Below are 17926 nucleotides of genomic sequence, written 5' to 3' on the forward strand. Positions count from 1 at the left end.
TTTCTGGGATAAGCTAATGTGGAATTGCAAATTTGAAATCGAAGTTTTAAGAAATTTGGGGAATTATGAGATTTGGCGATTGGGTAGATGATACAGTCTTCGACTGGTCTAATTTAAAAAAAAATTGTCAACTTGTGACCGACTTCGATTCACTCTTGCTCTAAGCTGGTCTACAACTTCATTGCCTCCATGGTTGAAGAAAGAGCTCTTCTGATGTCTGCTTCATCATGACTTCGAGTAGCCAGTTTGGCTGTCACTCAATATCCTAGACTTGAGTCTGGGTTGAAGTAGACATCGTCTTTTAAATAACTTATTCATGTTATTCTGTATGAATAACCCATGTGTCTTGTACTTTGTATTTTCTTATTCTAAAATTTGTAACTTTATTGAATTAGGGAATTTCATCCCGGAATTTCAATGTAATAAGGATCAATAAAGTATTATGCCATCAGTGGACGCGGAGCTGTATATGACAGCTATGCTATTATAGATTGCTAATCTCATGAAACCTGCATACCCCTAATATCGAACATATTTTCTAAAACATTTGAATATTGAAATTATTTGTTTACATGTTTTTATAAAGACCGCTTGTAGCCGCCGATGAAATTCACGCCGGCCCTACTCAGATCGTAGATAGCTTCGTCATTCCACTAGCATCCCCATGTCAGGGTCTGACTTTTATATCAGACTTCCAAATCGTGTATACATCCGCCATTTAACCGAATAATCCGATTTACTTATCATTTCTATTTATGCCTGCCGCTCCTGATATAATCATACATCCTTTACTATTACAATACCTCTTATCATGATATCCAATGCAATATAACATTTCGACGTTCAAATAGAGGTCATTATATAATCAAAAGCCATTCTACATCTTTATCAATAACATTTTGCCAAATAGCTTGTATGTGTACACATAAACCTGTGACGTTTTGCACATCGATTTACGGTTGTCATTTGTAAAATGACGCTGAATGGTTAACATTGTTTAGGTTTCATAATGGTAACGTTTTATAAGGCGTCAAAAAATCTATGCAACAATCATTAGAAGAAAATGATATTATACCTACTGAATTACATGATGAATATATGAATAAATTAAAGAATAATAAAGGTTCAAAATTATTACTTAGGCTTCAATTTCCCTATGAATATAAATTTATAAAATAAAATCCTAATTTGAAATATTATAGAAACTAATTTATATATCTATATACTAGACGTACGTAAGAATCCAAGATTCTTGCTAAGAAAGTAAGAATACTTAGATTCTTACTCGTACGTCTAGTACATAGATATATAAATTATTAAATGAATTATATAAAAATGAGTAAATTATATGTTTTCTCTTAATAAAAATAAAAATAGATTATATTATAACTATTTCTATACTTTGATTAATAATTTTATGTTTTTAATTTTTATGAAAACTATTATATATATATATATCTATGTACTAGACGTACGAGTAAGAAAGTAAGATTTCTTGGATTCTTGGATTGTTACCAAGATTCTTACGTACGTCTAGTACATAGATATATAAATTAGTTTTATAATAATTATTCTAATTTTGTTTCTAATACATTTATAAAATCATCTCTGTTTATATCTAATTCATCTAAAGTATTAGGTATATTTATTAATTTTAGTCGAGCCATCTTAACATAATAATTAGTAGGTATATTAGCTTTTTCTCTTAATTTTTCTAAGTATTCATCAAAATCATCATAATCAAAATCAAAATGATTTCTAAAATTATTTATCAGATAACTTAAATCTATTTTTCTGAAATATAATAATTTATATATTTGTTCAGGATTATCTTCTGCATAAGCTAATAATTTATCAAATAACAACTTATAGAATATATAATATTGGTTAGTTTTAGGATTAAAATATTTGATATATTTATTTGGGTTATTTAACAATGGTATCATACTCACCATTTTATAAACATTAATTAGATGTAATTTTGATTTATAATAAGTATTTTCATCAACAGGTTCAATTTTTTTATTACAATATTGGCACGTTTTATTTCTTTCTATTTCTTCTAATTTCTTTTCATGTTCTTCTAACTTCCTTTCATTTTCGATATGCGCTTGAGATTTTTTATGTTTAGAAAAATTACTTTTAGAAATATCTAAATTACAAATGTTACAATGTTTTTTAGAATCATCAATTATTTCATTATCTGTTATATCATTATCATTAGTTTCAATTGGGTTAACATTATTTATTACATTATCTGTTATATTATCTATGGTATCATTTGTTTCAATTGTATTAACATTATCTTTTATATTACTAACTGATATATTATTATCATTATTATTCTTTTCTTTTTCTATATGTTTCTTTGATTTCTTATGTGATGCCCAATTTTTATATGATATATATTTTTTAGATACATCACAATATTTTGCATTATAATAATCTTTTTTTGATTCAATATCATATGTAGAGGGTATATTATAAGATGTAGATGTTGTTACATCTTCTATTTTAGTTTCAATATTATTACTATCTTCTATTTTATATCCAATATCATCTATTTTATATTCAATATCATTCTTATCTTCTATTTTAGTTTCAATATTATTTTCTATTTTAGTTTCAATATTCTTATCTATTTTACTTATTCTATATTTGAATTGATTAAAGTAATCTCCAAAATACTTACTGTATTCATCATAAGGTAATATATAATATATATCTGATATCATTTCACTTGGGAGTTTGTATTTCATATATTCCACCTTCCATTTTATATAAGATTTTTTATTAAAGTTAAAATTCTAATATTTCATAACACTTAAAACATAACACTATTTAATTGAGAATTTACAATATTTAATTGCGCGTCAGATATAATATAAATGTGCATTTTGAAATTTTTGATTCCTTTATTCTTTGTCATGAAGTTCTAGTGTTCTGTAGTTTTTTTCCAGAACCATGTAATGAATTATCCTCTGTTGTTCTAAAATCTAACCATAATGCATATTTATTACCTGTATAATAATCAATTTGATTAATTTTACAATTTTCGGATGATTTTACTTTTTCTTTCATAAAATGTTTTCTTATTTCTGGCCATTGATCAATCATTCTCATTCCTTGACAAAATATTTTATTTGCTATTCCTTCGATAGTTATTTCTACTTTTGTTATTTCAGGATTATAATAATTATCAACATTTATTGCACCATTAGTATATGTTGCAATGGTAAAAAATATGAACATACCTTTAATAGATCTTCTTGGGAAGTTAATATTCTCATTAATAATTTCATCATTTGCATTAATAGTTACGGTTTTAATTTATCAATATAATCATATAATAATGAAAATCCTTGATTGTATTGAGTTTGAATTATACTTGAAATATTTTCATCAGTTACTGTATCATATTCTAAACATATATTCGATAATTTATAACCCATATCTTTATTAACGCTAGATATTACAATTTCATTAACAGGAGCAAATGTTATTTCGAATATAACATCTTCTTGAATTGCGTATTTATATAAAGGTGCATTATTATTTATCAATTCAAAGTCTAATGAAATTTTATATTTGCTTCCATATATACTTTTTATCAACTTATCTATAGCATTAGTTAATATTGCGCTATTAGCTTCTGATCTTAATTTATTTTGGTTTTCTGATTGGATTCCTTGAAATATCATATTATTTCTATTTTCTTTAGTTAACCATAAATCTTTATAATGCATAAATAGATTATAATCATCTAATGAGAAAACTGTTTCTGGACCAATCTTTATTGTTAATTTTTTAATCAAATATCTTCCAACATTATCGACAACATAATTATTATTATTACCGATTACTTTTATATCGGCTGATAAATAAATACTATTTGGAACATAAAAAGTATTTTGTGTTAATCGAGGAATTCTAACATATAAAGTTTCATCAGGATTAATATTAGAAGGGTTATGAGTAATTATATGATGTGATCTTTCTGCTTTTATAGCATTAGATATTCTATGATTCTTAGAAGGATTGATATAACTCCCACTCATTTATTTAACAAAAAAATTAATTATTTATTTTTTATCATGTTTGCTAACCCAAAAATAATTGCACTTACAACTGTAATTAAAAATAAAATAATATGTTCAGCAGCAAAGTTAATAATGTTTCCTGCAGATTTCAATATAAAACCAACAATTGATGCAATAACTCCGGGCAATGCTGCAGCAGATTTTTTAGATAGTTCCCATAAATATTTTGCTAATTTCTTTAAACCATCTTTAACTTTATCTTGTATAGAATTATTATCATTCGGGGGTTTATCTGGTTTATTGGGAGTAGGTGTAGATTTTAAAGAATTTGATATTGCTAAACCAATTGTTGTAAATAACATAGTTACAGCTGTTAGAATTGAAAGAATTGTAATTCCTTCTAACTTAAATAATAATTTTATTCTATCTTTCAATGATATTTCAGAATTTGGTTTTATCAACCAATTTTTAAAAATACCTTTTAATCTATTAATATTATAATCATATGATTTTAATAATGATTTAATTTCTTCTTTCTGTACTTTCTAAATTATCTTTTAAATTATTAATTTCTTTTTCTAAACGTAATTCTTTTTGCCTATATTCTATTTCATCAATAACTTGATGATCTAAATCAGACTTTAATTGTTCTATTTCTTTATTTTTATCAGTTAATTCTTTTTCTAAAGTTCTAATTTTAATATCTCTTATACTTTTATCATGTGCAATTTTATCAGCTTCATTTCTTATACTAATAATTTCTCTAATTGCTTCATCAGAAAATATATTTAAATCTTCTAATTCTTGATCTGTTGCATCAAGTAATCCATTTGGTAAAAGTTTTTCAATTGGAACTTTATTTGATTTAAGTTTACCAGAAGTTGTTTCTGTTTCTAAATTATTTTTGATTGTTTCAAATAATTCATTAATTCTTTGTTTAAATACTCTTTTATTTTGATATATTTCTTCTTGTGTTACATCTTCTTGTGTTACATTTTCTATTTCATTATTAATATTTATTTTTTTAATTCTATCTGCTAATATTTTGTCTTGATTTTTATAAGAGATATTAATATAATAATCACCATTCAAATGATAATAATATTCACCATCTAAATATTTTAAATCTTGTCCTAAAAGTCTAGTACCTCTATCATTTATATTATATCCAGAATCATCATCCATTTATATAATAAAAAAATTAAGATTTAAAATATAATATTCCTCCGATTACAATTCCTATACAAGTTAAAGCTAATTTAGCATTTTCATGGGATTTATTATCATTATCAGTTTTAATTATATCATGTTGAATAATATCAGTTTTAATATTTTCTGATGTATTGTAATCTTTTATTTTAGAATCATTATTTAATTTAATATTATTAGTTTTAGTTTCTGTTGATTGAATATGTTTTTTATTTTTTTCACCTTCCATTAATTTTGGATCAGTAATAATCTTTTTATTTATATCATTTAATCCAAATGAATTATTTATTGTTGCAGTTTTAAATAGATTATTATAACCAATTATATTTCCCATCTTTAATACTAAATCATTACAAATAATTAATAGATTAGGGCCTATGCAATAATTTAATCTAATATGTGATTTATCTAAATAATGTTGATATCTTGCAATGTTTTCTGGAATCGATCTATTTTTATCATTATGAATTGAATCTTCAAATAAAACTTTGAATTGTTTCTGCGCATCGAATGAAGTGTTATCATTTCCAATTATTGGTGATCTTGTTTCAACTTGCGCGCCTAAAATACATATCAAATAAGTTCTAATAGATTGATTTATTCTTTGTATACCAGCTTTAGTAAAACCTTCACTATTTTCTAAAATGAAATAAACCCAACCATTATTGTTTTGTTGTTGTATATTATTATAATTTTTTGGTAATTTATTCCAATTTAGTGTTCTTATATCTGAATTTGTCATTATTTTTCCAAATTCTTTAGTATATAATATTCCTTATCCACCCATTGTTCCAATTTTTGCTCTAAAATCTTTATTTGAATTAATATTAAATTCATTAGATATTTTATAAAACTTAGATAAATTAATATTATTATTAAATTCTTTAAAATATTTTGAACCTGGTAAAGGACATTCTAATTCATCTAATATTAATTTTATTTGAAAGTATGTATGAAATCTAAAGAGTGATAATATTAATGGTAAACTTGGTTTGTTTAAATGATCATTCCAACTAATTCCACATCCTGTTGTTGCACAATAAACAGCAAAATTTAATTGATTCTGCCAATACTTCATATTAGATTTTGATAACCATTGTTTTGCCTCATTTAAATTTTTAGAATTAATTTCATAAACATTGAATATATTTTCCATATTTACATGAAAATTATTACTTTCAGTAACATAAATATATAAATCAATTAATGAATTTAAAACTTCATTTCTATATGAAATATCTTTATTAAAATCTATTGCTGGAATATTTAATTGATTTATTATATTGGAAAGCTTTTGGAAAACTATCTGCCATTTATATAATTAAAAAATTAATAATTAACTAATTCTTTTAATAATTTATCTTGTTCTTCAACTGTTATATGCCCATTTAAACTTATTATATAATCTAGTGTATTCTCTAATTTATTAATTTCTTTATATTATTTTTAATTTTTTCTTTATTACTTTGTATATTCAATTTTGAACTTATGCCAGTTAAAACACTTGAACTTAACCCTAATACACCAATTGATATAGCTAAAGCTGTTAATGGGCTGAATATTGCTAGAAATGTTATTACCGAACCACTTATAATCAAATAATATATGATTTTACTTTTTAAATATTTTTCTTTGTTATCTTTAAGTCACTTTCAAATTCTAATATTTGTTTTTCTAAATATGTTTTTGATTTAGTTTTATTTATATCATGAGGAATAATATCAATATTATCATCCATTTATTAAGCAAAAAAAATTACTAATTAGTAAATCTATACGCTACAAATATAACAATAACAGTTCCGCCTAAAATCCATATTATTTCATATTTCTTCTGTTCTTTACTTGGGGTATAATAATCTGATAATTTAGGTTTGTATAGATGTAATTTTTCTTTATTTGTTACCGCGTTATATAAACTCATTGCATCATCAACTGATTGAAAATCTCTGTGTGAAATCTTCTGATCATATAATTCCTTGTTAATATAATCCATATAGTTTTTTTTCTCTATATTCTTCTGCTGCTTTATTGTATTTCTCTAATGCTAAGTTATGTCTTTTTTGTTCTGATAATGAACCATTTTTATCAATATGCTTAAATAAATATCCGCCACCAGTAAATGCTAAAGCGTTAACAATTGCCGATCCTATAATAGTTATAACTGCAGAAGCCATTTATTTAGTAAAATAATTTTGCATTTATATAGGAGGAATATATTTTTGTTTTTCCAAATAATCAATAGTTAAATTAGATAAAGTAACTGCTAATGTCAATTTTAAAATATTAATATCAAATCTATCAGCATTAACACTTCCCATTTTAAATACTTTTTTTAATACCATTGAATAACCAACAATTCCCACTGATAGTAATGCGCCATTATATAATCCAGTTATTATCCACTTATTATCACTCATTTATTTATCAAAAAAATTACTATCATCAAAATATTTAGTTAACTTATTTATGATTATTTCAACATTTATTTCATTACTTGTTTCATTTGTATATATTTCAATTATTATTTTTTTAATATCATCGATGATAAAAGATTCTCTTATTAAATTAGTAATCTTTTCTACATTTATTAAAGTTTCTTTATCTATTGTTTTTTCATACTCAAATGTTGTTTCATTAGAAAATGCAATATTTTTAATATGTGTAATTACATCATTAATGTTAAATTTCATTTCTTTCTCACGTTTAAAATCAAACCCAAAACATATACTCGGTCCAACAGTTATATTCATTTATATAGTGAAAAAAATTACTCTACATCTTATAACTAATTCATAAATTACCGGAAAGTTATTCAAATCAATTAAATATCCATTGTGATTTCTTATTTCTAATTTAAAATTATTAAATTGAGGAATACAAGGTTTAAAATCACATTCAGCTAAATTATAATTTATTTGCGTTCCAAATTGTTTAATATTTTTTAATGGTAAAATATTTAATATACTAGAATTACAAATTGTATCTTTAGTTGCTTCAAATGTTTTTGTAGGATCAATTAAATTGCAATAAATATAAAAATGTGTAAAAGGCATTAAATTTGAATTACCATCTACGTTTCCTGTAACAGTATCTGGTACAATTCCTAACAGTTTAGCTATAGGTTTTTTTTACCATAAATGCATGTTGACTTTCATCATGTAACTTTATTTTAATTTTATTTGTGCTATCACTTTTATTAAATTTAATTAAAAATTTATCATCTTTTCTTATTTTCAACCGTGCTCTTCTATTAATTTCTTGAGCTAATGTTTCTAAACTATATAATCCTGGTTTTAAAATTAGATGAAACCATTTATTTACATTTCTAATATGAATTAAAAAAGTATTATCTTCAATAGTTTTATTCGTTATATTATAAAAAGAATTACATAAACTTATATTTACTAATTTTAAATCTATACAATTCTTAAATTCTCTATCTAATAGTACTAGTAAATTATGAGATTTATAATTTGTAAGTTTTCTAGAATCAACAAATATTCTGTATTCTTTTAATTCTACCATTTATTTTACATATTTTTCTTATTCGAAATCTATTTCATGATGCCCTTTTTCATTCTTACCTTTGTATACGAAATAGAAATCTCCAGAACATAATTCTTCTAAATCTTCACTTGGTAATCTATGAAATCTATCTGGTAAATATGTTCTGAATTTATATGTATTTCCTTTTAATCCTTCATATTCTAAGTCTATAACTAATTTATCTCCATATTTGTTAGTAACTGTATCAATATTTGTAATTAGATATTTCTTATGGATTGTTAATTCTTTTAACTTCTTAAATTTATAATCTACTGATTTGACATTTGAAGTATCTTTCATTCTATCTAAAAATAATTTGTTGTTCTCACTGTGTGCTTGTTTACTCTCCATTTATAATACATATTTTTATTAAAATTTGATAAACACGTTAGAATTCTTTTCATAATCTCATTTTCTTTTGTTTCTTCTCTTTTAAATTTTAAGTATTCATCTAAATTACAACCATAAGCAACTGTATGAATTCCATCATCTAAAATATATCTTTTATCATCAAATGGGTTTAGACTTATCTTTTCAATTTCTTCAATAAACATTTCATGATCTTCAGATCTTAAACATCTCATCTTATGTTTTCTAACTTCTTCATTGAATATACAATTGATGTAATCTTTGAAATGAATATTCTTTTCTACTACACTTTTGGTTATTCCTTTTAACTTTTTAGCTTCATGTTCTTTAGTTTTATATGAATACATTTTAGATGTAATACCAATGAATTCAATCATTTCTTCACCACCTAATTCATCTTTGAAATTACCAGGAACTTTTTTATTATCATTGCTGAACAATTCATGATTTTTAGGATAATTACTGAAATCAAAATGATGTTTTAATGTTTTTAAATCATCTGTTATGTTATTAGTTTTTATCTTTAATATGTAAGAATCTGTATCAAAATATAATATTTCTATATGTTTTTCTCCAAAAAGTGGTTGTAATACATTATAATAGAATTCATACATTAATAGCTTTGATATTTCTAAAACTGAAGCACCAACATAGATTGGTTTATTAAATTTCATTGAAGTTCTTCTCATCTTAACTGCAGCTAAATTCAAATATTCTGTTACCTATAAATTTAGGATATGTTTGTAAATGCCTTATCCTTTTACCATTACTAACTAACTCAATATCATTTCTATTTCTGATATTTTCACAAGTCTTACCATAGAATGCATTGTTCATTAACTTGAAGAAATCTTTCTCGAAATCAGTTTTAGCTTCAGTTCTCTGTTTGGTGTTAAAATCTATATATTTTTCTAACCACTTAGATTGACTAAATGAAATATATCTATGTATTTTTTTAGGATCATTCCTTGTTTTAGATAAAACTTTAACATTCTATAATGTACTACATAATTATATTTATCTTCCTGAGTTACCATTAACTTTTCTGTATGAATATGATTTTCGGGTTTAATTCTTTTTTGATAATTTGATAATTCTTCATGTGTTAAAGTTTTATGTTCGGGACAGTATGCTAGATTTCTAGATTTAAATTTAATATGTTCAGGATATTCTAAATCTACAACAAAAAAGCAACGAGTATCTGAATCATCTGCAATATCTAGAATCCTTTTCTTCCAATCAAATTTGTCATTATTTTCATGTTGTAAAACTTCACTTATTTCAAATACTCCATAAGGTTGTGGTTCCATCATTGCCCATCCATACAAATTATTTGCATCTATATATAATAACTTATATCCAGGGTTATCATTTACATTGAAATATCTATCACCTAATACACCTGAAACTCCTCCTCTTATAGATTTTTCAAATAATAATAATTGATCTATATTTGTTAACAAATCCATTTTTATATCTGTAAATTTTAATCCACAATCCCATGTTAAACCTGGGCTAGAATAACAATGACAAGGATCAATATTAAAATATTTTAGGTTTACATCTCTAAACCTTTCAAATATATCAGTTAATAATAATACATCTGATTTTAAATATAAATCTACTAATTGCCCATGATTTTCTATTTTGAAATGATTCCAAATATTCAATGTTCTATTATATACTTCATCTTTAACATATTCATTTTTTAATTCATCATAGAATTGTTCTTTTAATAATTCAGTTATGTAAAAATCATTATGATTTTTATAGAAAGAATATGGAATTGCGCCTTTATATCTCATTAATTGGAAATCATCATTATTTGGATAATGTTGCTTTAATATTTTTAATTCATCATCAACTAATGATTTTGATAAGTTATCTAATGAACTACCTAAAAATCTATATGAATCTATAAATCTTAGGCAACCAAATTGGAATGATATATAATTCTCAGATGTTTTAGCTAACATTTTAAATTTATAAGTTGGCATTTTATCTTTTGATCTATTTGAATTTAATCTTTCTATTTCATTATTAATTCCTTCTATTTTATGGCGTAACTGTTTGATGAATAAATGTGCATCATATCCTGATAGATTATGAAATATAACTGGTACAAAGTTAATTTTCTTAGCTTGTAAGTTACAATTCTCATGCGCAGCGCCTCTAAACTTTCCGTTCAAATGATCATGGTCTCTTACTTTTTTATCTTTATAATTAAATATCTTTTCACAATAATAACATTTATCTGCAAACTCAAATGCTTCTTTATCTTCTTCTGTCATTATAATTTCTATATTTGTATTCAATAATTTACTAAATCTTATTTCATATTCAATTAATAAGTCACAAAAATGATTGATAACATTTTCATTTCTATAATGATAATATTCACTTTCAATTAGTTCGGGATAATCAGATTTAATATATAATCCAAAAGCAGCAGCTGATTGATAAATCTTTTTAATAGTATTTGTTTTTGGTGGTTCATCTGAAAAATCATTTTCATTAGAATTTAATTTCTTTCTTTTACAATATATTTCTTTTCTATCTTGATCAGTTAGTTCCTTATTTAATGATTCAAAATCTCCATATATAACAAATGGTACTTTATTTTTGTAATCATATTTTTTTTAATTCTAATATTTTATCTTTTTCATTTGGTAAAACTAATTTACAATAATCATGATTTTCACATTGTTTACGATTTAATAATGCACTTTCAGTTCTGAATTTATGTAAACATTTTCTACATAGATATATTTTATTATCAAAATCATTTCCTGATTAAAAAAATAAATCAATTCTTTTAATCCACATATAATGATTTTCATAATGTAATATATCATTTGAATCATAATCTTTTGATAGGTATAAAGGTTCTAATGTATAATGTTTTATATTGTTACGTTTTGTATTTGGTAATTTGATTAAATCAAATACATTTATTCTTAAATTATTATCTCTTTCTATTTTTGGGGTATTTTTAATTCTAACAGGATACTTATCTATCTTATAATTATTTTCAAATGGTTTATAATGTGTTAATCTAAAACTATGTGCAATATCTTCTGTTGGATGTAAGCAACTTATAATTGTCCATAGAAAACATTTATCATCAAATTTTTGTACATTTATTACAGCATTAGTTTTAAATGGTAGTTTAATATAACTCGATGCTTCAATATCTGGTTCTTTATAATATGATACATTATTTTCATCAATTGGTTTTGATTTAGTTAACTTATTATATTTTGTGTTATAAACATGTAAAGTCATAAATATTATTTCATCAAATATTAAACCTGATCCTTCAAAATATTTCTCTTCTATTTTAGTTTTTACTTCATTATAACATTTATCTAATTTATCATCTATATGTTGTTTAGATATATAATGTTGTGAATGAGAATTTATATTATATATTGGTTTATCTTCAGATTTTATAAATTAAACTTTTGATGAAATACTTATTTTAGGATATTCAACATCAGTAATTATTTTTATAATATTTTTCATATTTTCTAAATGTTTTTTATTTTCTTCTGTTTTTCCTTTATGAAATTTAAACTCGATAGCTGCTGGACCAATATCACTTTTAAATGCTTCGGTTATCTCTATATCTTTTTTATTATCTAATGAATTAATATAATTTCTGACATCTTCCATGTATGGTCTTTTATTGTTTAATTTATTTCTTATTCTTTTAATTGTCTTATCTTTCTTATCATTGTCATTATCAAAATAATCTTCACCTAAAATATTATTATTCTTATTTCTAATATGACTTTTAGATTTTAAATGTTCTTTATAATATCTTTTATCACTGAATGATTGATTACATGTATCACATTTATATGTTTCTTTTTCATTCTTTAATTCATCTAATTTAGTTTCTAATATATCATCTTCATATTCTAATTTCAATTTATTCTCTAAATGTGTTTTAGTTTTATTGTGTCTTGATTTTTGGGATTTATCTATATTGATATTACATGTTGAACAGTAGTACTTATTTGCTTCCATTTTAATACTAAAATTTTTATTAAAATTGATTTTAGAAGTTATTCATTTATATTTTATTCATATATATGAATATTTTAAGAGTAATAGGGGTTTAGTTGTTCTATAGTAAAGGTTGAATGGTCGAGTTCATTAAAAACAAATATTAAAAGTAATTTAAAACTATGATATTTTCATAGCCGTGTGTATTGTAGTTAAATAATAGAATTATTATTATTATTTGAATATATTTGATTATATGAATTTGTGTATTGTAAATGAATCAATTGGTCGCGGAACCCTACTATAAACATGTATGTATGCTCATATATGAAAAAATATACATATATATTTGAAATATGAAAGCTCATCATTAATAGTACTTGCTTGAGGCTGTTCAGTGCTTTCTTGTGCTTGAGGCTGCACAATGCTTTCTAGCGCTTGATGCTGACCACTACTTTCTGACTTCACATTGAAATCACATTTAGTCAATCGGGGGAAAAAACAAGAATATTTCGATGTTCTCTTATCTTTTTGAATGGAATTATCAAAACTTAACACCTTGTATATTGGATGACACGATCAGCGTAACAGGTCATTATAACGTTGCATAAACTTCTCAGCCCCGACCCCCGCACTGGAGACTTAGTACATTTTGCACAGGAGTATACTTTTACTGTTTAAAGAGCGATTTTCGGAGTAAATACTCTTTGTTTATCTCCGCTGTTAATATATATATATAATTATTATATTCGTACTTTATTTTTAAATCATGTTACTTGAAAGATAAAACAGAAAACCTACCTTTTAATAAGCCTGGAATTAATCCTGCGCTTGAATTAAACACAGCATTAATTTAAGCACATATTAAACATTCATGATCTAAACTTGAAGATATGCATATATTGATTTGGTGATTCTGGTTCTCATTACAACAATATGACATCTGCAGTGTAGTGAGCTAAACCCAATATTATTGATCAAAACTTGGGTTGTACAGGGATAGGTCATGGCTTAAGTACAGTTAACCATACCAGCTCCTGTCTTAAGAAATGCTTCTAATTCCGTGGTACAATCAGACAGAACCTGTTGAATGAAAGATAAATAATGCTCTAGGCACAATTAATGTCATCTTAAGTTATTGTTCTATCATTGATTTACGCTGTATTAATCTAGACAAAAACTGTTGACAAAAGACAGTTTTTTTACAAAAAGCCGCATTAGGGGTTTTAAGGGTCCCTTAAGTGGGCCTAGGCACGGAAAATCTCGTCTTAAGTTACATTTTCTGAATCAGCACATAAAATACTATGATTCTGAGGTAGAATCAGACCTGGACAAAAACTGTTGATTAAAAGTGCCCTAGGCCCCCGAAAAAAGAGGGTCTAAAAGGGACCCTAGGCACAGAAAATTTCGTCTTAAGTTATGATTTTATTTTAGTTGGCCCATGCCGTACTGATTTAGCAAGATTATCAAATGAATTAACAGTGTGTGTACAGTAATCAGCTGCTGTACACACCCGGTACTTTATCAACAGCGACTACCTTGCATTGGTCCTTTGCAAATGTTAGGTGAATTGCATTTACATGATCACCATCCTGTGTGGTAGCATCGAATCCCATCGTTAAATTTTTGTGTTTCAGGATCTGACTTACAGGCTGGATGTCGGTTATGACCCCCAACTCGCGACACATTTGAGATACAGTTGTTTGATGTGGGAGATCATTTTCACTAAGTTTCATGCCGAAGATGGCTGCAGACTTTTTCAAAAGATTCCTAGTGTTTGCAGTAGGGACCTGATTAATTAGACATTCGTACACAAACAATCTAGTTGAGATGGGAATCTTCATGTTCTTATTCTCTCTACTGAAGTCATCAGACATTTCCTTCTGTGATATATCTAATTGTAAATGGAGATTTTCAATTTCACTATTCTGAGAATCAATAGTTGCTTTCAGTCTTTTGACTTCAGGTTGCTCTTCCCAATCATCTTCTAGCCTAGTTCTTTTACGTTTCAGACTTCGAATTTGTCTCCTAGCTTCCGTTAGTTGCGCATAGGCTTCAGTTTCGGTGTATTTCTTTTTTGCTTTGTTGATTAGATTGGTTTTTCGCTTAACTGATTGTTGAAGCACGCGTGTGCATTTTTTCATTTTCAACTTGTAACGCAGTAACTCATTCCTCTTCTTTTTATTATCAGCCATCTCTTTTTTCGATTCTATAGCTTTCTGCAAACGTTTTCTAAGTGATACACATTTCCTGCAGTGTTTTCCAGACTGGGGGTGTTTCTTAACAGACGTTGCTATAACTTGCTCCACTGCAGGTATTGGTAAAGCGTTACTATTTGCTACACTACTGGTAGGCTGAAAATTGAATTTCTCACTTGACAGGCAGATAAATTTGTCAAACTCGTTGGTATTTGTCAGCTTTTTCAGTTTGTCATACTTCGATACCGTCGACATGATCAGTTTATTCGTTTGGTATGCATCGATATTGTCTGTTATATATTTTTCTTTTAGCAGTTTGATTGTTTTCGCGATGCTTCTCTTATTGTCCAGAAACAATCGGTAGATGTGTCCATTTTTAACGCTGTTAATAACTTCTGGCATATCTTTGCAGTTACTGTCAAGATACTCCCGTGCAACACCTTTCTTATTTTTTGTCGACCCGGATGAGGGTGCGTCTTCATCCTGTCCTGATGTTGACATTTTTCTTAAAATCTAAAAATAAAAAGCTGTCAATGAATCAATATGTTCTTAATTATAGTTAGCATCAATTAAACTTAAAAAAATATTTAAGATAAATGTATTTTTCTGTGTTTTGACTCATTGATTCTTCAAACCACGTGCTTTTGTTTACGTTTTTCAAGTCACGTTACCGCTGGTTCGCCGAACGTAAACAACTTTTGATATCAAAATTTGTGGATAAAATCATTATTAAACACTAAATTAATACAAACATTACATTTCTAATACATTTCTTAATTGAATGATTGAATTTATAGGATATCATAAGTATTTTAAATGGTTCTATTTTGATCACTAAACTTCGACAAAATTCGAAATTTTCAACAAAATGTAGGTACATGGCTTAAATTTTCAAAGTTACAGAACTGAACTTTTAACCATACAGGCTAGATCAGCATCAAAAGAGCTATCTAAAGATGTCTGGGTTATCTCTGTACTCCCAATAATAAAAAAGTTATAAATGTTTGAATATCGGAAATCGGCAGAAATTTTGTAACTTATCATAATCTCTTATATAAGCAGGTTAACTAATGAATTAATTAATTTTAATGACGTAATTAACCGTCACACAAAATCGCCCATAGAATCTTTATTTTTAAAGATATCAGTATGAAATTCTTAACACAAGTCAATCTAACTAAGAGCTATCCATTGGTATGAATAATTTCATGATATCTCTCATATATATTGATTAATTAATGAATTAATTGATTTCAATGATGTAATCCAAAGTACGTTTTACCGGGCCAAATTATTCCGCTGATAAAAATCTTCATTTGTAGAGATATCTTAATGAAATTTTCAGACTGTTTTTATCTTGTCTTACCTTAACTAATATTTACACTATATACATTCACACAAGTCCATTTACATATAAAATTCAAGATCCTTTTCAACATAGTCGGCGGCCAAAGCATATTTGGAAATGTCATACTCCTCGGCTTCCTCGTATGTTTCAATGTCTTCGGCTCCCCAATATCCAATAACATATACTACATTTTGTTGTTCTTTCTTTTTCTGCCTCGTCTCAGTTTCTCAATTTTCCCATTCCAATATCAGTCAACAGATCGGCATCCGCATCTTTGTATAATGCTAAAATTTCAGCCACTGGTGTTGTTTTCATAAGTTTTTCAACTTTGTTTCTCTTAGTAGTATTCCGCTTTTGATTTTTTATTCTAGAGCGATTTATGATCTCGTACATTATCTCGATGCGCTCCCGACGCTTTTTCAGGTTGAACTTGCGCCCCTGAGTGATAGCAAAATCAATTATAGTTTTGCGCCGTGACTCGTCTAGCTTGTTCAGATATGCAACTGTACCGTTGATTTTTGAACGAATTTTTGGAGAATGATACGCCATAGTTGCATTTGGGGAAGCTTTCTGAGCTGCACTGAACATGCCCATGACCCTCTCAGCGTCAATGTTATGTTACCTTGCCGATGCCACCTGTTGTCTAAGTTCTTCGGTTACCTTGATCAGATTGTACCGTTTGTACTGCCTTTCAAGAACAGTCACAATAGTCACCAAACACCCAGTCATCATCTCGGTAAATAAAAGCACATTGGCGGGCATTTTCAGCAGAACTGATAAGATTGCATCAGACCCGTCCAAAACATTTCCAAAAAAATCATGTTCTCTACTACAGATGTTCATGATCTGTGCAATCTGAACTTTGATAACGGTAATCAGTTTGTCCACAACTACGATGCCATCTAAGTGGTTGATTTCTGTCTGGTAAGATGTGTAAAACTGCTGCATCCATGGGCCGGTTAATAATTTACCGAGTAATCTAGCTACCTGTAGTTCGATGACACCAGTCTCACTACAAAAATCTGTTCGAAAACTCCATCTCAGTCCCTTCAAATCAGTTCCAGTACGCAAATACTTTAAAAAATCTCATGGTGTGCAAATAGCTTTCCGCAGATGTTGAAAAATATGTGCAGACGGTTTTCACGGTAATGAGGGATAAATCCCCTGCGTAAGCCATTTTCCTTTAAAAATACTTTGAAACCT

At 26.3% G+C, this 17926-nt stretch overlaps 1 protein-coding gene across 1 annotated transcript in view; it reads left to right on the forward strand.

Annotated features, from left to right (window-relative positions):
• The window catches only part of LOC141898392 (uncharacterized), a 141766-nt gene that overhangs the window by 122796 nt on the left and 1044 nt on the right, over positions 1–17926 (forward strand). The gene's annotated exons all lie outside the window — the stretch shown is intronic.

This window comes from Tubulanus polymorphus, chromosome 2, assembly GCF_964204645.1.
Source record: "Tubulanus polymorphus chromosome 2, tnTubPoly1.2, whole genome shotgun sequence".
In the NCBI taxonomy this organism is placed as follows: domain Eukaryota; kingdom Metazoa; phylum Nemertea; class Palaeonemertea; order Tubulaniformes; family Tubulanidae; genus Tubulanus; species Tubulanus polymorphus.